The sequence below is a fragment of the Orcinus orca genome, chromosome 16 (genome assembly GCF_937001465.1).
Source record: "Orcinus orca chromosome 16, mOrcOrc1.1, whole genome shotgun sequence".
Classification (NCBI taxonomy): domain Eukaryota; kingdom Metazoa; phylum Chordata; class Mammalia; order Artiodactyla; family Delphinidae; genus Orcinus; species Orcinus orca.
Window position 1 is genome coordinate 46,581,475 of NC_064574.1, and position 19,814 is coordinate 46,601,288.

Here is a 19,814-nt window from a genome sequence, read left to right on the forward strand (position 1 = left end):
TCATGAAAAATACCTTTCATTAAAATCCTGGTCACTTCATTGACAGATATTCTGTCTTTAGGTTAAAAAAAAAAATACATATGCCATGTGGCAACTCGGAATTATCATAGAAATTAGTAGTAGAAAAGAGCTATTAGGTCCCATCTGGTCCCTCCCCGGGGGCCTGGGCAGCATTATCCCCTCGGCCTGTTCCCTCCTGCTTTGTCCGGTGGTGGTGGTGTTTGGGAGAAGGCGTTCTGTGCAGTGATCTCCACGGCACTCTGGACTTAATCTTACGGCTGGTGTCGATTCAGCCTTCCGCGTGGCGTTTTTATTTCACAGACTCAGAGAGAGGTTCTTGGCAGAAATGAGAAAGACCTTTTTAGCAATTGGCTTGTCGGTTTGCATGATGAACTGGACACTTATCAGTCAAGGACGTTGGACCAAGGCATGAAAAAGCCATTTGCAAACAGGAAAATTCCGTCTTGTGTAAGTCCATTGTGATTTTTGTCACCCCACCTTCTCCACTTACGGAACTGCTTGTTACGAGAGCCACGCTTTGCTGTGTTGTTGGACGCTGCTTTCTCAAGTCAGAATTAACGTGTCTTCAGAATAATCAGGTTCAAGGGAAAACGATATTTTTAAAAGTTCAAAGGATAGGATTCAGCATCACTTTAAAAACTCTCCAAGCAACCACACTTGACTAAAGTGGGTGCCGGCTTAGGGCTACTGATGCCAACGTGAGTTAGAAAATGCTGTATTCCAAAGTCACTCATAAACTAGCCAGGTCGACATCTTGGAGGATGACTTAGTACAGAAATTAGGAAAAAGAAAGTAACAAAACTTACTATGTTGATCATTATAAAATGTTAAACATTTTTCTTTTGCGTTATGCCTTGAGGAGATGTAATTGGTACTAATAAATTATTTGAGACAAGAAATAAAATATTATAAATATTTATAGAGATGTAATTAATGGGGAAAGCTTTGCAATCACTTAACTACTCTATTCTTTAATTTCTGCCTGCAAAAGAGCTAATATTCAGGCTAGAAACCAAAGGTATGAGAGGAAGAAAAGTTAGGAGAAGTGGAAAAAATAAGAGAAAATGAAGGTGGGGCTGTTTGTATTTTTGTTCTTTAAAAAATTACTAATTTAAAAATTTTTAAATATTTATAGATATCCGCCTAGGCTATTAATAATGAATTGCTTTTTTAACATTTTATTAAAACATCCTGGTCCTCACATGCTTTAGGAAAAGTCTAAGCTTGTTGGTGTCGCAGCTAATGTCTAGAATTCACTGCTTCACTGAGATAAGCCCTAGATTTGAATTTTGAAAAACACTGAATAACCTAACACATCCTAACATGGGTGTCGTCTTGCACTGATTCATTTATCAAACAAATAGTCAGTGTGGACTCAGGATCCGCCCAGCCCAGTGCCGGGCTCGAGATCCACGGGGAGCAGGCAGGCACGGTCCTGGCCCCGCGCTACCCTGAGAAGAGAGGCAGACTAATCAAGTTCCAGGGCAACTGGGGAACGGGGCTGAGATGGCCAGGGAGAGAGCTGGTGGCCGAGCTGGGGGGATGCGAGAGGCTCTGTCCCCCAGGAAGCAGGGGCGGGTCCCAGGCGGAGGGCACAAGAGCAAACACAGGGACTCAGAGTGTTCTCAAGTGGTCAGCCGTAGGAGTGAGCTTCCAGCAGAGATGGTCTTCTGAGCGGGACCAGGGGAGCTGAGGGGACCCTAACTTTCACCTCATGGCCACCTTGAAAGTTCACATCCTAGGACAGCATCACAGCCACGTGACGCCAGGGGAAGAGGTCAGGAGTGGGTGTAGGGTCCACTACCCCAAGCCCCTGCAAGCCCTCTCAAGGGCTGAGAAGATCAGTGATACCTGGGACACCCCTGAAACCATGGCTGGCTGTATAACCTCTGGGTCCCAGTGCAGAATGAAAATGTGGGGTCCTTTATTCAAAAAGCAGGGAAAGTGCCTTTAAAGATGCTAAAATATAAAGCTTTTTCCATTCTCCTGCAGTTTTTCTCTGACTTGTCATGGTGTTTTTTAATTTGCTATTTATTATCAGTTTAAGTAAAGAAATACAAAAAATTTAGATTATTAGCATTAATTTTATTATTCTTTATATTGTGCAGTGCCAGTTTAATATGCAAATATAAAAGCATTTAACTCATGTATGAAGTCACCCGTTCGTACTTCATAACTTGTATGTGGATATATTTTGTTTTGACTAGGACGGTGGAAACACGGCACAAAACACGGCAATAACTGGTTTTATTTCACTCTCCCTATGCTCTAAAACTTACACTCAGTTTACGGACGAGTCAGGAAGGACTGACCGGAAAGGGAACCACGGTGCCGTTTTCCCCTTTCCTTCTATGTCATCATTCTTAGAGTAAATTGTTGGCTAATACAGGGAAGTAACACAGCTAAGGACACACAGGGTACCTTGGCTGTTCACGTTTCTTAGGACACCGTAGCCGCCTTTCTGCGTTCACTGCAAGTTCTGGTTCAGATGGGGAGCGTGGCCTCCCCAGGGAGCCAGCCCCCCACCCCAGCTAGCGACTGATACTCAACTGCCTTCATATACGGTCCACTGAGATTCAGTTCTGTATAATATTTAACTACTTCTATATCAACTTTGTTCAGTAATGTTCAAGAAAATACAATGTTTGTTATTAAGCTGAGGACTGGGGGCGTTGTTGGAACGAATTTGCCTTTTGGAGATCTTTTCTCAAACAGTAACTCCAGCTTAAAGTCAATATCAGAGGAGTTCTCGTTTGGGGTACCCTCGGCTAAGTGATCACACAGTTGCAAGTGTGTGTTGAAGGCTCATAGGAGACTGAAAAATACCATTGTCTTATGTGATCCAAAAAGAAAGTGAAGGCGGTAGGGATGTTTGGAAAGCGCCCTCAGTGACGTCTCAGCCGGGCCCCTGTGCTTCCCAGGTCCCTGGTCACCTCCTCCATGGGGGCTTCCTAGTCACCCACTCCAAGGGCCAAGTCCAGTCCATCGAGTGGAGCCTTCATCTTGCGGCCCCCGCCCTCCCGAGCGATGAGGGCCTGCCAGCAGCTTTCCCTGCCCCCCGTGGGCAATCAGAGGGCCCAGGCCTGTGTCTGGAGGGCTTGGATGGGGAACTTGCCACACGTGGTGTGTACAGATCCCAAGCCAACTCGAGATTCCAAAATCAGACCATGGTCTGCTGAGAGAGGTTTCCAGAACCATCGGGCCAGGGCTCCGTACTCCTGCTTGGAGAGCTTGTATCATGAGAGGTTGCCATGGCCCGCGGTGTGCCCGTTAGGAGGGGTTCTCCCGGAACCACACAGATGGTGGCCTTTGAAAGTGCACGTCCCCTCCGGGGACACAGTAGTCTCAATGACGTCCGCCGCTTCCTCCCTGGAACTGTCTTCATTGATGGGGAGGACCCAGCTGCCTCAAGAAGGTAGTTGGCCTCCACTCTTTCACAGGTGAAAGTTAGTTTCATTTTCAATTAGCAGATAGACTTGATGATTCCAGAGCATCTCTCTTAGACTCATGACTTCTTTGTATCTTTGCTCAGTCGTGTTCTCAATTTACACACTTTCAAAAGTGGCCCCTCTTCCTAAAGCTGTAACCATCCTGTTTCTTCCCTCTCCCCTGGACTTTTGGTTCTTTCTCCTGGGAAGACCTTACGTTCCTCCATGTGTCTTCACACACTTAAGTGTAGGAGAAGGACTCTGATGCGACAGCACAGAGTGAGTTACGCATCTGTCAGCATTTACTGTGCTCTTCCACATGCCGGGCACTGTCCTGGCCGCCCGGAATAGGAACATGAACACGATATTCCAAGTGAGGAGACGGCATTTACTCGGACCAAGCTCTGGGAGAACACACCATGTTTGAGAACCACGGATGCTTCTGTACGGCAGCGTGTGGGACGGACACGCAGACACGCACACAAACACACGTGCATACGCATACACGCGCGCACGTGTGTACTCATACACACAAGCACACGTGTGCACGCACGCACAACAAAACGTGTGCATGCGCCTGCAGGAGGCACACGTGTGTATGCGCATACACGCGTGCATGCGCGCACACAGATGTGTGCGCATGTACGGACATGCATGTGCACGCACATGTACACATATATACACACACATGCACATGCACACACACTCCTGGGAAAGATCGAGGTGATGAAGGCATTGCAGGGGCAGCGGAAGGGTCCTGAGGGGAAGTGAGGGCCTGGTCTGTGGCTTCATCGGGGGAGGATGGGCGCCTCCACCAGTCAAGTGGACTGATTGGGGTGGGGTCTGCTAGATGTGTGGGTGTGGGGGACAATGGGAAGAGGATTAAGGCCAGACTCCCTGGAGCATCACCTTTGAAGAGGAGGCTTGGGAGGAGGGGGAGAGAGAGAGGTCTGTGGAGGAAAAGGAGAGAACAGTTTCCCAGAAAATCGAGTCGTAGGGAAGGGGAGGGCGGTCACCTCGGCAGGGCAGTCAGGCAGGACACGTGTCCCCGAGGGGCTCAGCCATGGCTGGTACCCGAGTGCCCAGTCTTCACCTGGAGAACTGGGTAAAACAGGACCCAGAGCAGAATCACTTCAGGAAAGAGGCAAAAACATACCAGATAACAGCAGTACCTCCGAGGAAGAAAACGCTCCCGGGTGGGGTCAGAGTGCCGGGGATGGAGAAGGCGCCGTGGGGAGTTGCAGTCCACGTGGGGCGTGCGCCGTGCTTTTCTAATCCACCTTCCGAGCCGCCCGAAGGTAAACCAGAGCTGTGATAGGGAGTTCGGCTACTCGATACCGGCTCCAAGGTACATCCTAATAAAGGCAGCAAGCGTTTGATAAATTCTTGGCTATCAGACCCTCTCTCAGAAGACAGAGGAAAACTTTCTGTGGGATAGAAAAGGGGGAGGCCCCAGGCGAGCAGCCAGTGGAGCCGCAGGGCGTGCGGTCTGCGGAACATCGGGTTAAGAGGGTCGCTCCGAGCGGTGCTGCGTGAGGCCCTCACCGTGGACCCCATCCCACTTGTCCTCCAGCTTCTTCCTCTGGGAGGTGGCAGAAAAGTGTCACTGTGTATCAGTTAAAACTCAAAGTACTGAGAACACAATAATAATAATAAAAATACAGATTGGCCCCTGCAAGTAACCATACCCCAGGTTGTAGAACAAATTTACAACAGCGATCTCAGAACCGTAAGAACTGTTTCATCAGAAGTCATGTAAATTAAGGAGGCACCCAGAACTGAAAACAGGAAAAGATTTTCCTTGTTTTCAAATAGAATTAAGGGTGAATTTTGGAATGTTGCCTGGGTCCCTTGTAAAACTGTTAGAGTTGATAAATATTAAATAGCTTGTGAGCCTTAAGGAAAGAATGAGTTCACATAGAATAAAGTCTCTCAAACACACTCATGGTGTTTGATAAGATCACTATTTTCAGAGATTAGAGAAAGCTTGTAAATATAAATCTTAATTTTGGTAAAACACAAGATAAAGTATCATAATCAGCTGGCAGATGGGAGAGGGTTTGGGCCCCTGGGAGCTGGGTGACTTCACTGCAGCCAAACCTAAATGCATTCATTCACAGACACCGATCAACTGGGGCCCGCGCCTCTGGTCCCGTGTGGGCCAAGGCTTGGCTCAAACCCTCTTCCATCTAGCAACTTTCACAAAGGTCTAGAGCACCTGTTTATCAAAATAAATACCATTTTTAAGGAGAGCTGAGAGGGCTAACTACCTTGACCCAAGGCAAAATCAGAAATGAGGATTATCTCAACAGACGAGACTTCCAGGCCCAAACCAACCAGATGAGACCAAGGCCGTAGCCTGAAGAGCCACACCTTGGGTTTAGCTGGGTCCCTACATGCCGAGGGCGTTCAGCGTGGCAGCAGGCGGTGTCTGCAACAAACACCCGAGGATCGCGGTGGAGCATAGATTGGAGATGAGGGACGCGACCAGGAGGGGCAAAGGCACGGTCCCTGTGCCCCTACAGCCTCGAGTCACGTCTTAAACGGTGTGCCACTCCAGGACCACATCATAAGAGAGCCCCACCCACCTGCAGCAGGTACAGAGGGGCCTTACAGCTCAGGGAACCCATAAAACCAGGAAGGAGTGGTCTCAGGAGCTTCGGGGGTTCAAAGAGGAGACAAGACTGCAGAATGGGGAGCAGTGAACAGACACAGCCGGGAATCAGGTTTTAGCTCAATGTCAAAGCAAACATGCAAAACCAGAGCCCACAAACGAGCTGCCTGCAGGCTGAATCCAGGCCCCAGATGGGTTTCCTTTAAGCTGTGCTGGCCTCCAGCATTGCTCATAAAAATTGAGTTTGTCAGCCACGTCGAAATCTAGATTTCTGATATTTCTTCAAGAGTCAGAACCTCTGACCCCACTAGGCCTCCTTTGCTGTTGGCAACAAAGGCAGCAGTCAGCCTCGTGACCCGCTGGCCATGGGCCCCCCCTGTTCACCACAGCCCCCTGGACCACGGCTCCCTGGCGCTGGGGTCCGGAGCCCCAGCTGGTCCCCCTCGGAGGGAGAAGAGGTGGTTAGTGGGCCACGCAGGGGGAATAGTGCCCGGTCCTGGGTGAGAGCCCAGTAAGTGTCACCGCAGTTGTTACTGTCATGCTGCCAGCCTGGCGCCCGTAAATATCAGAGTTTCAGACCTCTGTTGTAAAATGTGGAAGTGCCCGTCTGTGGAGTTAGGTCTCGGAAGTACTTTTCAGCATCGCAGGTGCTCAGATGAAGGCTGGAGACCGCTCCGCCCTCCCAAGTGTAGAAGGTGCCCCCTGGGCGGGGGCGGGGGGGGAGGGGGGGTGCTGCCTCCACCCTTGGGGCCTGGGAACCAGGCCTGTGAGAAGCACGTGTTTGTGCAGGGGAAGCTTCAAGGAGGGAGAGGAAGACACCACTTTGCTTTTCCGTTTTTGCTGCAGATTTGTGACTTACCACTGTTAGACAAAAAGCCATCCCTTCAGGAAAAGTCAGCGTAAATCTAACAATCTGTGCAGAAAGCAGGCTGCCGCTTTGCTTCTCACTCAGATCCGTGGCTAGGCTGCCCCATCTCATCCCATCCTTCGCGGGGGGTGCTCCTCCCTACTGCAGGGCCTTTGGGCATGGGACTGCCCCCCAGGATTCCCCTCCTGGCCACGCTGGTGGCCTCCGCCCCCAGCGGCTGCCCCCGGGTCTCTGCTGTGACCCAGTTGCTTCCCCTCCCGCAGCCGTGCACGCCCTCCGTGCGCTCCCTGCCAGACCCGCCGCCTCCTGCCTCTTCTCTCTCTTGATTGTACCAGAAGCTCCCCATCCTGTTGCTGTCCCTCCCACATATTCCTGCTAGGACATTATGAATATGTATGTGTGTGAAGGGAGAGACAGAGGGAAAGAGAGTGATTTGGTTTAAAAACAACAACAAGGACTTCCCTAGTGGCGCAGTGGTTAAGAATCCGCCTGCCAATGCAGGGGACACGGGTTCTATCCCTGGTCTTGGAAGATCCCACATGCCGCGGAGCAGCTAAGCCCGTGCGCCTAGAGCCTACCAGCCACAGCTGCTGAGCCCACATGCCACAACTAATGAGCCCACATGCCACAACTACTGAAGCCCGCTCACCTAGAGCCCGTGCTCCACAACAAGAGAAGCCACCACGATGAGGAGCCTGCACACCGCAGCAAAGAGCAGCCCCCGCTCGCCACAACTAGAGAAAGTCTGTGCACGGCAATGAAGACCCAACGTAGCCAAAAAAAATTTAATTAATTAATTAAAAAAACATTTTGGAAATGTTTTTTTAATTAATTAAAAAACAACTCATATTTGGTAAAACTGCATTTTTTTCAAAATTGAAAACCTTTATTATCCAAGAAATATAGCTCTACAGAGTATGTGTCTCTTTATGTATAGATAGATACATTTCTAAGTCCTTTTTGCTCATTTTTGAGTGTTTCGTTTACAGCCGGATCCCCAACACTTGGAACAGCGTGCCTGGCACAGAGTAGGTGCTCAATGCACAGTTCCTGAGTGAATCTCGTTGGCAAAAACACATAGATGGTAGTAGTCAAGAGAAAAACACGTTAGCATTTTTACTGAAAAATTGGATTTTGTGTGTATTTTTCTTTATGTTGAACGATAGAGTATTTGGGGCATCTTGCTTTTCTTTTGCGTTCTAAATAATAATGCTTCCATCACCACCCCAAAAAGTTATTGAAGGACGTTTAGGTGGAAATCCCGACAGTTAGAATGACGACTTCATATTTGATTTTTAAATTAATAGAATTTTATTGAGAGCCATGAAATGTAAGTGACGGCTATTCAGTAATCCCACATTCTTAGAGCTGTAAGTTTAGTTAGTTAGAGGGAGAGATGGATTCAAACAGTGTTAAGGTCAGAGAACGGCAGCTGGGAAGGAAGTAGGAAGGAAAGGAGGAAAGGCACAGTCAGGAAAGCCCGCGTCTGCGGGGAGGGGAGTGGCCCTTCAGTCTGGAGACCTTAAATAACACAGGCCTCAGAGTCTGTTTCTAAATCCTAGCGACAGGGACGTAGTCGTAGGGTTGTTGTGAGCCCTGGGGAAGCCCTTGCAGTCCAGCCTCAGCCACTGGCCAGGCCGCGTGGGCAAGGCTGTCAGCTGAAGTCACTTGTTGGGGAGTCTGCAAACTCTGGTTACAGCTGCGTGTGTCAGTAGCTTTAAGGGAAGTGTAATCAGCCAGAGAGATTAATTTGCATCTCAATTAGAAAAGAGTCGGGAGGAAGCACTAGGGTCTGGTGCTGGAAGGTTGTGGAAGAAATCTCACCAAGCACAAAAGCCTGGCCGCCTGTCCTCCAGCTGAGTGGAGGACAATATTGAGTTGCGTTTCCATAGGGACCAGAAGCCTGCTGGGCCCCGCAAGAACCTCAGTTTGCACCGTAATCATTTGGTCATGATGACACAAATTCCACTGTTGTTCCCAAATACATTTTGCTATTAGAAAGATGTTAGAAAAGTGGAAATGGTCATCCTGGCAAAAGCAGGCGAGAAGGTATTTGCTGACCCCTACCCACCTTTTTTCATAGTGCCGCTAGGATTTCTGGGCATTTCACATTTATTAATGTCTGAATATCCAAAGAGCAAAAGGTCATTCCATAGATGACGAGGTTTCCTTAGCATCCGGATGGTTATTTTGGGACTGGCACAGCTTCAAGAGAGCCATTATTCCTGATTCTGCCACACTCTTCAGCAGTAGGCAAACAAGAGTATGAATTTTAAAACGCAGGTGAGGAAGAAATATGGACTCTTCTTGCCATGGAGCATGGAAAAAATTTTGGCCGTTACAGGTCTTTTTATAATCCTAGCGAAACAACAAGAGGTATCCCTAACCTTAACTGTAAAGAGCACAAAGTGGTATTAATCTAAAATTTTTCCTTCATGTATTATCCAGTAGTCATTTTCATAGCCTTTGATATCTGTACCTTTCAGAGAAGGTCTCCTGGGTCTCAGAATTCTGTGCTTGAGCTCGGTGTGAGCTGAGCCCGCCTGAGCCATCTAACACGTCAAGTCCCTCTGCCAGAACCAGGGGGCTCACCCTTGGCGTTTTGGGAGGAAGACTATTTATTTTTTTAATTAAAAAAAATTTTTTGGCCTCACCATGCAGCATCTGGGATCTTAATACCCCGACCAGGGATCGAACCCATACTCCCTGCACTGGAAGTGCAGAGTCTTAACCACTGGACCTCCAGGGAAGTCCCTGGAGGAAGACTTTTATTTCTAGTCAATTTTGTTCTCTCTCAAATAGTTAATTCATTGGTTTCAGCTTCAAAGTGAGAAAACAACAGAGTGAGAAAAAACTGAATCCTACATTATAAACTGTTGCATCCAAACTGAACTTCTTAAAAAATCAGGGTTTTAATTTCATCCTCCCATCTTGGGACATCTAAGGACAGTCTCTTCCAGTGCCCACAGACTGAAATAATACATCACAGCGAGACATCAGAACCTCTTAATCCAACATTAATCAGATTTCAGCTTACTAATTATCGGTCCCATTTTAAAAGGAACATCATGCCATAAACAGCATCCCAGAACGTTAAGTTGACTCTGCAGTTGTAAGCAATATATTCGAAAGTGAGACTTTCTGTTATTTACATCTCCACAAAGGATAATAACACATGTCCTGTTATAATAAGAGATTGTGCAAAGCCGAAGAAGGACAGAGCAGCAAGTCCAAATGGTGACCCCTTCTGGGCCCGTCTGCCTTAGTGTCTGCAGTGAGGTCCCAGCAGGTTTCAGCGCTGGAGTAATTTGCAACACACTCCAGTAAATTTTTTAATCAAAGGGGGATAGTCCTTTGGTAATCTGTGGGTGAGAACAACCTAAATGCCATCATGTTAGCCCTGAAACGGTGTCCTTTCTAGTTCACTCTGTGGAATGAGTACTTTGTTTTGTTTTTTAAAATAAATAAATAAATTTATTTATTTATTTATGTCTGCATTGCGTCCCCATTGCTGTGCACGGGCTTCCTCTGGTTGCCGCAAACAGGGGCTACTCTTCATTGCAGTGTGCAAGCTTCTCGTTGTGGTGGCTTCTCTTGTTACGGAGCACAGGCTCTAGGCACGCGGGCTTCAGTAGTGTGGCACACGGGCTTCAGTAGTTGTGGCCTGTGGGCTCAGTAGTTGTGGCTCGCAGGCTCTAGGGCACAGGCTCAGTAGTTGTGGCGCACGGGCTTAGTTGCTCCGCAGCATGTGGGATCTTCCCAGACCAGGGATCGAACCCGTGTCCTCAGCATTGGTGGGCAGATTCTTAACCACTGCGCCACCGGGAAAGTCCCTAAAATGAGTACTTTGAATGCTGTGCTTCGAATGTTTCTGGGGTCCTGTGCTTTGAAAGCCTTTTGACTTTATTCCCTGAGGCTTGACAGAGACCCCTGGGGCCAGTGGGGGGAGGTGGAAGCTCTGAGGATCAGCGCCGGTGCCTGCACCACTCCCTCCTCCACCGTGATCATGATGGACTCTGTGTTGTATTTTGCACATGCCTTTAACTTGAGAAATACACAGCTGCCTCAGTTCAAAACGCCACAGTATTTTAACGTGACACCTCCATGGACATTGCTCGTTATTACTTACAGACACACATCTCGTATCACAGATGTCCAAATGACCTTCTCATCATTTTCATCAGAATCACAAAAATGAAACTATACAGTATTTAGTGGTTTATGATATTTCTCTTTCTTCAGCTGATTTCTTCTAATGCTTCATTGCGGTCTCTGAGCTTCCTAATTCAGTCATAGGATGTAAAAGGGCACCAAACGTGCCCCTCTGCTGTGTCCACCCGTTTAAACTCTCCAGTGCAAAGCTTTCGTCCTTAATCCATCCGTGATCGATGTAGAGGCTGCCTCCTAAAAAACGGGGTCTGCTAGTCATCTTAAGCCAGCCCTTAAGATGCCAAGTCCCTTTGGTTCTGCCTTCATTTGCCTATGAAGTGGGATGTGAGTCTATGGGCACATCCTGGCTTGGAGGCAGCTGTGAGCCTGGAAGTGCAGGCTCATACCTCCACAAAGGGAAGCAGGCCTGAGCGCTGATGGGATTCTGAATTTATAAGCAGAGTTCCAGAACTCCCCCAGGGCCTACTTTTCAAAGGCAAATTAGTATGTTTGCAACTTGATCCCTGGGCAACTTTTGACAGTTGTTCTAAGAATAATAAAACAGATGGACAGAATAGATTTTGGGGTCTCCATCCAAACTGCCATCCTCAGTGGAATTTAAAGGAGGCAAAGACTCGATGGGAGCCTCTGCCACTCACCATTGTGTTCTGCCTTCGACACCCGAGAACCAGAACTTTCTCCCAGAAGGTGACAGTCGTCATCATGCTGTTCCTCCTGAGGAGAGTTCAGCTTGGCTGGGAGAAAATAAGTAGGATGTGTGTTTCCTTCACATTTTTAAAATGATATGAACTGAACTGAGATGAATTGAATTCATACTCCCAAGAAATCAATATGAGGTTTTAATATGAGGAAGAAATGGAAATTCGTTTTAAGTTTAAGGAATATTTTCAGAGGATTTTTGACCCCTTTAAGTAAAGGAGAGCCTCTTTCGAATGTCTTGGAAATACTGTCTACTCATTAATTTGGGAAAATAGAATTTACGCCTCTCTGACAGGATAAACATTCTCTGCATATAACCACATATGTGCACATCAGAAGTCTACATCAGAAAACAGCATTTAAATTATCTTAATGAAGAAAACAGATTATTTCTGTGTTTTTGTGCTATAACTTTGTCCCCCAGATGCTTATATATTTGTGCATAAACACCGCACATAAACTGCTCTACCTTTTGTGGAATTTCAGACTTCTCTAACTGTTGGTTTTAGCTCAGATCAGGATGGGATGTGCTTTCCTTTTAATTTATTGGCTTCCTCTGAGATAAACGTCCATCCTCTTCAATCACTCCTTTTCCTGGATTCATTTGCCCCAATTATTGCACTTTTGGCCGTCAAGAGTACACAGGGTGGCAGATCAGCTGTGATTTGAGGGGTCCCCAAGCTGCTTGAGCGACCGACCGTGAGGTACACGTCCTGGGGTCCCCCAATTTCCTCGGTGGGTTTGTCATTAGACCAATTGTTTAACCAAAGTTCCACTGATGACAGCTCAGTAGGAGAGTAAACTTTTTTTTTTTTTTGAGAAGACACATTTAAAACCTGTTGCTAGCTCTCGTGTTGGACAGTATCCCTGAGCATCACAGTGGACCCTCCCGGTCAAGTCTTGATTCTGACTAAGAAGCTTTCTTTCGGGGACATTCTCTTCCCTCCTCAGCAGCGATGTTCCTACCAGGGCCAGCTGTATTGTCAAGTGCGTCTTTTTGATGTAGTGCTCAAACTAGCAGGTGATGCCTGGGGGCTGGCCTCACACAGACCCCGGGTTTCGGTTTCAGTGGAAAGTTCTTTGGCTTTTAACAAGTATATTTACCTCGATCAGTTTCCTTATCTGTAAAATGAGGGTAGTAATTCCTCACAGACAGATTATCGTAAGGATGTATGGAATGAAGTATATATAAAATGAATCAATCCACAAAACATAACCCCAGTCCGGCTGCCTCACCCCACCCCGGGTTGGGTGTCCTCATCACTCATCTCTCCCTGGGCTGGTGCCACAGCCAGTCCCTGTCTCCCTGGAAAACTCACCTAGCAGCCAGAGTTTTCCTCTAAAATAGAAATGAGAGCGTGTCACAGTTCAGGAGCCTCCAATTACTTCCCCCTTTTCCCTGAGGTAACAGCTAAGGCTGTAGTGCCAAGCACAGCCTCCTGACTGTGTCTGGCTTCTGCCCCGCGTCTGCCCCGGTCTGCACTCGGCCAGCCTGCTAAAATGTGGGTCAGACCACAGTGGCGGCCCTGCCCACACTCTCCAGGGGCTCCGCCTCACTCAGAGTCAAGGCCAGAGTCCTCCCGCGAGGCCTGAGTGCCCAGTGCCCTGGGCCGAGAACGCTGTTCTCTAGATGTCCACTGGCTCAGCCTCCCCGTGTGCCAGGACCTCCTCCACCTGTGCACACACCGCCACCCCCCCACCCCCACCCCCGCTCACCTGCACCCTATTTACTATGTAAATTTACTAATTCACTTTACTCATTTGGACATGAGGGCAGGGGTTTTGTCTTTTGTGTTCACTGAAGCTTCCGAGGGTTGAAATATCCAACCTCAGGGACCTTGAGGGCACCAGTGGGGCGCAGGCCAGGACGCCACCCATGTGGGCACTCTCCAGGTGAATACCAGCCCTGGGTGTGGCCTCCCCACCTGTCACAGCATCCACATTTTGTTCCGTAAATAATTGTTGAATGAATAAATTCAGCCCCTTGTCATCACAGAAAAGGTTGCCAAATTTAGAACATTTGTCTTTCCATCAAAAAGAAAGATGAGTAATTCATCTTTGTGTTCAAGAGCTTTTATAAGAACTTTCCTGGGAGATAAAGATCAAACCATCACATGGTACGAAAGATTTGCATCTCCTGCCCTGCCTCCACACACTAGATGGGAGGGGTGATACTCTGTAAGAATAAAATTCAAAACTTCGGGGACTTCGGTCCCGTGGTTAGGACTCCGCACTTCCACTGCAGCGGGTGTGGGTTCGACCCCTGGTTGGAAAACTAAGATCCCGCATGCCGTGCAGCATGGCCAAAAAAAAAAAAAAAAAAATTCATAACTTTAGCATGGAGGGTCGTGTGAACCTCGATACAGCCCAGTGTGGTGAATGAGGGAGCCGGGCTCAGCCCCGCCCAGCTCACCCTCAGGACCGGCCCTGACCCGGTTGACTGCAGATGACAGAGCAGGAAGAGTGCCTCACTCAGGACGTGTGTTAAATCTCAGTGAAGCTGAATTTCCTTCTCAATTTTAGATCAAAATGTTTTAATTTTAGCAGAATTTTAGAGTTTAATACAAGTCCTAGCCTGTCCTCTCGCTTTGGAGGCCTGCGGGATAAAGTCAGGTCACCTGCTGAGGCTTGAAAGGGTGGTAGTGGAGGGGAACTTGCGCGTCCGCCGGCCTGGCTGGGCTCAGCTGGGTGGTTCGCACACGGGCCTGGTGCCTGCGCTGGACCAGCTGCGGGCCAGCCAGGCATCCTCGCTCTCTGGCAGCCTCCCCACTTGGCAAGCTGGGATCGCCTCACAGCAAAGTGACCTCCCAGCAGCCAGACTGAACACATGGCTGCCCAGGGCTCCCAGAGACCCAGGCAGGGGAAGGCACGAGGTTTTTCACCATCTAACTTTGGAAGTCCCAGAGCTGTTGGCCAAGGCAGGTCCCCAGGCCAGCCCAGACTCAAGGGAGGAGGGTCAACCTGCCGAGGGCAGCAGTAGCCTGCCATGCAGGGAGGGGGGCGGCCGGCGGGCACCCCCTCCTGGCTTCCACAGAAAGTGTGGTCTGACCACCTGGGCCAGGGCGCGTCCTGATGCACCTGCCCCCCACGCTGGGCAAAGACCACATCTTCCTGGTCTTTTAGTCTCCAGCATCCGACCTGATAAGAACTCAGGAGGTGTTAGATCAATTAAAATCTGAAATGCAAACACTTTAAGGAATTTCTAATAGGGGAAAGTGGACTCTAGTACCATCTATTTCATGACACTCGATGTCTTTATGCTGACAAGGAGGAAATGACTTATAATGGATCCCAAAGAGAGATAAATGATTATAAATGACCTCTTGATCCAAAGAATTTAATCATAAAAGCAATAAAACTGAGTTTCACTCTGCTTTCCTGTCCACAGAAACACACATTTAAAGGGTTCATTTTGTTCTTAGCATAATTTCTTTGGGTTCCTTATTTTCATTTTAATCTGCTCTCATTAATCCTTTATTTAATTTTATATTGCCTCCAAGAATCACGAATTGTGAAGTACTTCATAATTTTACTTGACTTTTTTAGATAACTTTATGTGTTTATGCCTGTGGACGTTTGTCTTTACAAAAATATTTTGAAAGCCGTTTATATCATTGAGATGCCCTTAAGGAGAATGTCAGTTTGGGCCAATTTTTAAATGCTCTGCTCTAAATGGGGGGAGAGATCAACCTGGAGTGCGGAAAAGGTTTTTGTGTTTTCTAATACGAGTTGTCCTCCTGGCTTTGGCGAACCTCTCAGACGTTGGAGGGATATTCTCGAGGAACGTGCACATTGCTCTCACAGCTTCTGGACGTGGCCTCTGGCAGTTCTCTGTGGCCCTGGTCTGTCTGCCTTGAAGGAATGCACAAATGCCCATCCTAGGCTTCCGTTGCCATGTTTTTTATAAATCCCAAGATTTTACTTGGCATCCTCGGCTTCTCTGAGAGGTACTGTGACAGCCGACACGAGAGGAGGTGGCCCCAGGCCCTGGCGTTTGGCCCGGCTCCCCGCACCCCCCCTCCGTGTGCCCCAATGCACACAGCACAGGAACTCTTCCAGGTGCTGTGAAGGAGCGCTGACCTTTGTCTGGAAGCGCAGCCCCGGGCTGCGCCGGTCAATACCGGAGCTGTCTGCTCTGCCGCTCACCTTCCTTGTGCACAGCGAGACCCTTCCGCGAGAGGGTCGATAGCTCTAATAAGAGGCAGCCTGCGGCAGGTTATGCGAGGAGGCGCTCAGGTGATGGTCCTGGGACTGTGGAGGCCACAGCTTGTGGCTCAGATTCACAACGTCCTTCCTAGGACCACATTCCACGTGGCATGTGCGCTCCGTATACTCTCGCCCATGGATCTGCATTCCGCTGAAGCTTATCAAGGTCGTGGGCTGCTGGGGGCGTGTGTATGTGAATTTCAGACACACATTTTGCCCCCTTCCCAAACTCTGCCAGCTCTCTCTCTGCTGCTCTGGATCATAACTGCATCCTGGACTGTGTTGTCTGGTCCTGAGCCTTGTGCTGTAATTATTTCTATCGTGGGTATTTTTTTTTCTTTTCCTTTGAAAAACACAGCTAAAGATTTTCTTTTTTTTAATTTTGACTGTGTTGGGTCTTCGTTGCTGCGCGCGGGCCTTCTCTAGTTACGGCGAGCGGGGGCTACTGTTCCTTGTGGTGCGCGGGCTTCTCATTGCAGTGGCTTTTCTCATTGTGCAGCACGGGCTCTAGGCGCATGGGCTTCAGTAGTTGTGGCACGTGGGCTCAGTAGTTGTGGCTGGCGGGCTCTAGAGCGCAGGCTCAGTAGTTGTGGCTCACGGGCTTAGTTGCTCCGCAGCATGCGGGATCTTCCCAGACCAGGGCTCAAACCCGTGTCCCCTGCATTGGCAGGCAGATTCTTAACCACTGCGCCACCAGGAAAGCCCTCTGGGTATTTTTTAAATGTTAAAGTTTTCTTTTTTTAATCTTTAAAATCCCAGTGAGTGAAGAGCATTCGTATTCCAGCAACTGCTTTCCCACAAAAGATCATTAGAAGATAATGAACATTGTGTGTCACTCCCATCTCTGAATGGCTGTGACCAAGAGAAAATCTGAGGGTTGAAGGCCCGGCTCTTCCAGGACCACTGATGCCTCAGGAGCCCCCCCCCAGGGGACTGGCTGTTGACCTGCTGCTGACTGTGCATCCTCCGGAAGCAGCGGGAAGTCAGAAAGAGCCCGTTCCAGCCCTCACTTCCATATCTAGTTATCCTGATTTTGTCTGTGGAGTTCTGGATGCTACAGAAATTAAGGGCTGGATGTAAAGACAGCAAATAGACGGGAGATAACGAATTTGAACCAGAGACAGCACTGGCTGCTGTGCCAGCCCCGCCTTCGAGGAGTAGCTGCGGTGGCGGGCAGAGCCCAGGGTCTGCTGCTGCTGCCACTCAGAGAGGACAGAGACTTCCTCCAGGAATGCAGCTTTCCAAATTAAAACATGCTTGAACTCATCAATGAGTTCCACACCGTATTTCACACAGAGTTCCCTAGGATATTTATCACTGTACTTCCTTAAATTTAACTCTCCTGGCATGAATCCTTGTTTCAGTCTTTATAGCCTCTGAAACTCTGCGGCAGGTCTTGTCACAGATCTGCACGCCATGGGCAAATGCGTGCTTTCTATTTTTCAGAAAGTACCGACGTCACCTTGGGAGACCCCCTGAGCTGGCTGACTTGCAGGAAGACTCGGGGGAAACCAGGTTTGCTCTGAGTACCAGGCAGTTCCCTCATCGTATTTACACACCCCCAACCCTAGGAAATAGAGACGGAAGTGCATTTGCTGCTGGAGCTGATCTGTCCATTAAATGTCTTTTACTTAAGAGCTTTTAAAAAAAAAAATCTTGCTGAAAAAGTGATCAGCAGATTCTGAGCATCTCATTCACACTCCCAGGCCCCAAGTCTGAACATGACAAGTCTAAAACGCAGTTGTTTTCATCAGTTTACTCGTTCAACAAAATATCTGTTGGCCATTTCCTGTGCTCTTGCTGAAGGTCACAAGTGGAAGGCAGGGTACCAGGACCCATCCTCACGGCTCCTTGATGAGTGTGGAAAACATCAGGGAAGAGAGGGGTATAGCTTCCTAATGGCTCTGCCGGAATTCAGCCCGGAGCCCAAAGTGGAAGGCATCCCTAGGAGGGGCCTTGCACCTGGCATTTGGTGGGCGACTAGGAGTCAGGGGACTTGATCGAAGGAAGGAGTAAACGCCTCCAGCAGAACTGAGCTTTTAGGAAACCTGGAACCTTCAGGGAACTTAGTGGTCTGGGGACCCCACATGCCACTGGGAGGGCATACCCACCCATCACCAGTCATCACACGGGGTCCCCAGGGCTCCACCCCTACTCCCCTCTTCACTGCCAACCCATCTTGCCACGTCTGCCAGTTGCCTTCCAACCCCTGATAACGGGATGCGCTGCTGCATTAGACATCGGGAAAAACACAGCTAGGAGGGGAAGCAACTGCCGCCTTGGTTCCAGGAAGAGCTCCCCCCGCTTGCTCTGTCCCAGGCACTACCAACGTCACACATATGTACCATCATTTGGTCCTTACAGCAATGCTGTGCGGAAGGTACAGTTATCATCCTGCTTTAGTACATTATGCAAACATAGTACAGTGTCTAATTTAGTAAAGTCTGTTACGTATCTGATTTTATTTGAAAATGTAGTTGAGGGCACCGAGGCCCAGAGAGGTTAACTAACACGCCCGAGGCCACGCAGTTGTGTTAGTGGTGAGCTAAGGACCTGGACCCCACAGTGGCTGCCGCCACTCCCCGCGGTCCCTAAAGATGCCCGTGGAATCATGCAGACATTTCAGTGCAACTTTGTAGAGCACGTCGGGTGCGTTGGGTGGATTTCTAAGCTGCGACTTACAACTGATTTTGATAAACCACAAACACCAGGATTATGTTTTAATGAGACTGAAGGCATGAGAGAGCAGACCCGCTCTCGAGGCTGTTGTGGAGACACAGGACGCCGCTGTCGCCCCTCTGAAGGCCGGCATTGTCGCCAGGCCAGGCTCATTAGCATCCGCGCGCGGCCGGCCGTGGAGCTGGCTGGCTTACCAGCTGTTCTGCTGCTCCGCACAATGTTGGATGTGTTCAGCTCACTGGGTCCCTGTCCTCGCCGCCGGAGGAGACAGCCTTTCCACTGGGGATACCCACGTGGCTGCCTGTCAGCGGTGGCACCGAATAAAGTAATAGGCCTTCGCATGGCATATGGTGTCTGGATTCGTACAAGATGCACAACTCTTCTGCTGCTAATGCACGATGACTCATAGCATTGCTAATTTTTCAGACAAAAGCTGACTTCCACACCCACGCTTTTAACCCCTGCGGCTAAAAAGTCTTCAGTTGCAAAGCTCTAGAAAGGTGGCTTCTGGACCGCTATGTAAAATGTGTTACACTTACTGAAAGCATCTGAATGTCTTGCTTTGCTTTGGGTTGAGGTTAATTTTATATTTCTGGACCTTTTTTTCTTTCCTCCAGAGAAAGGGAATTTTTAAGCTTAAATTTTGTTCCTTTCTCACAATGGAAGAGTCTAACAGTTTGGTTGATTGATTTTTTTTTAAGCTATTTATTAGAAAACCAGTCCGAAGGCACCATATTGGTAGAACACTAGAAACTGTTTCTAAATTAACTTTCTCGTTTAAAAGTTCCATAGAAACTACGGCCGATCCTGTATCGACCCTGTGTATGGAGCGTTCCACATTAGAATGTCTCTAAGTCACAAGAGAATGTTGGTTCTTTTGTCGAATATGGTGTTGCGGTCCCTAGGGTACAAAATGCCCAGCTCATTTAAATAATCAAATTCTACCAAAACAAATTTAGCTTGTAAATTTACATTAGAACAGTTTTTCAAACTATCATATAAATATGTGGGGCTAGTCTAAAAAATGTTCCTACTAAATTATTTAGGATCAGTTGTGCTAATAGATGTCTAAATGTAATCTGAGATTTTATGTACTAAAATAAGGAAGTTATTTGCATTTATACAATCA

General features: G+C 48.4%; 1 protein-coding gene across 1 annotated transcript in view; it reads left to right on the forward strand.

Moving 5' to 3' along the window:
* Positions 1–19,814, forward strand: part of RALGAPA2 (Ral GTPase activating protein catalytic subunit alpha 2) — a 282,968-nt gene that overhangs the window by 207,099 nt on the left and 56,055 nt on the right. The gene's annotated exons all lie outside the window — the stretch shown is intronic.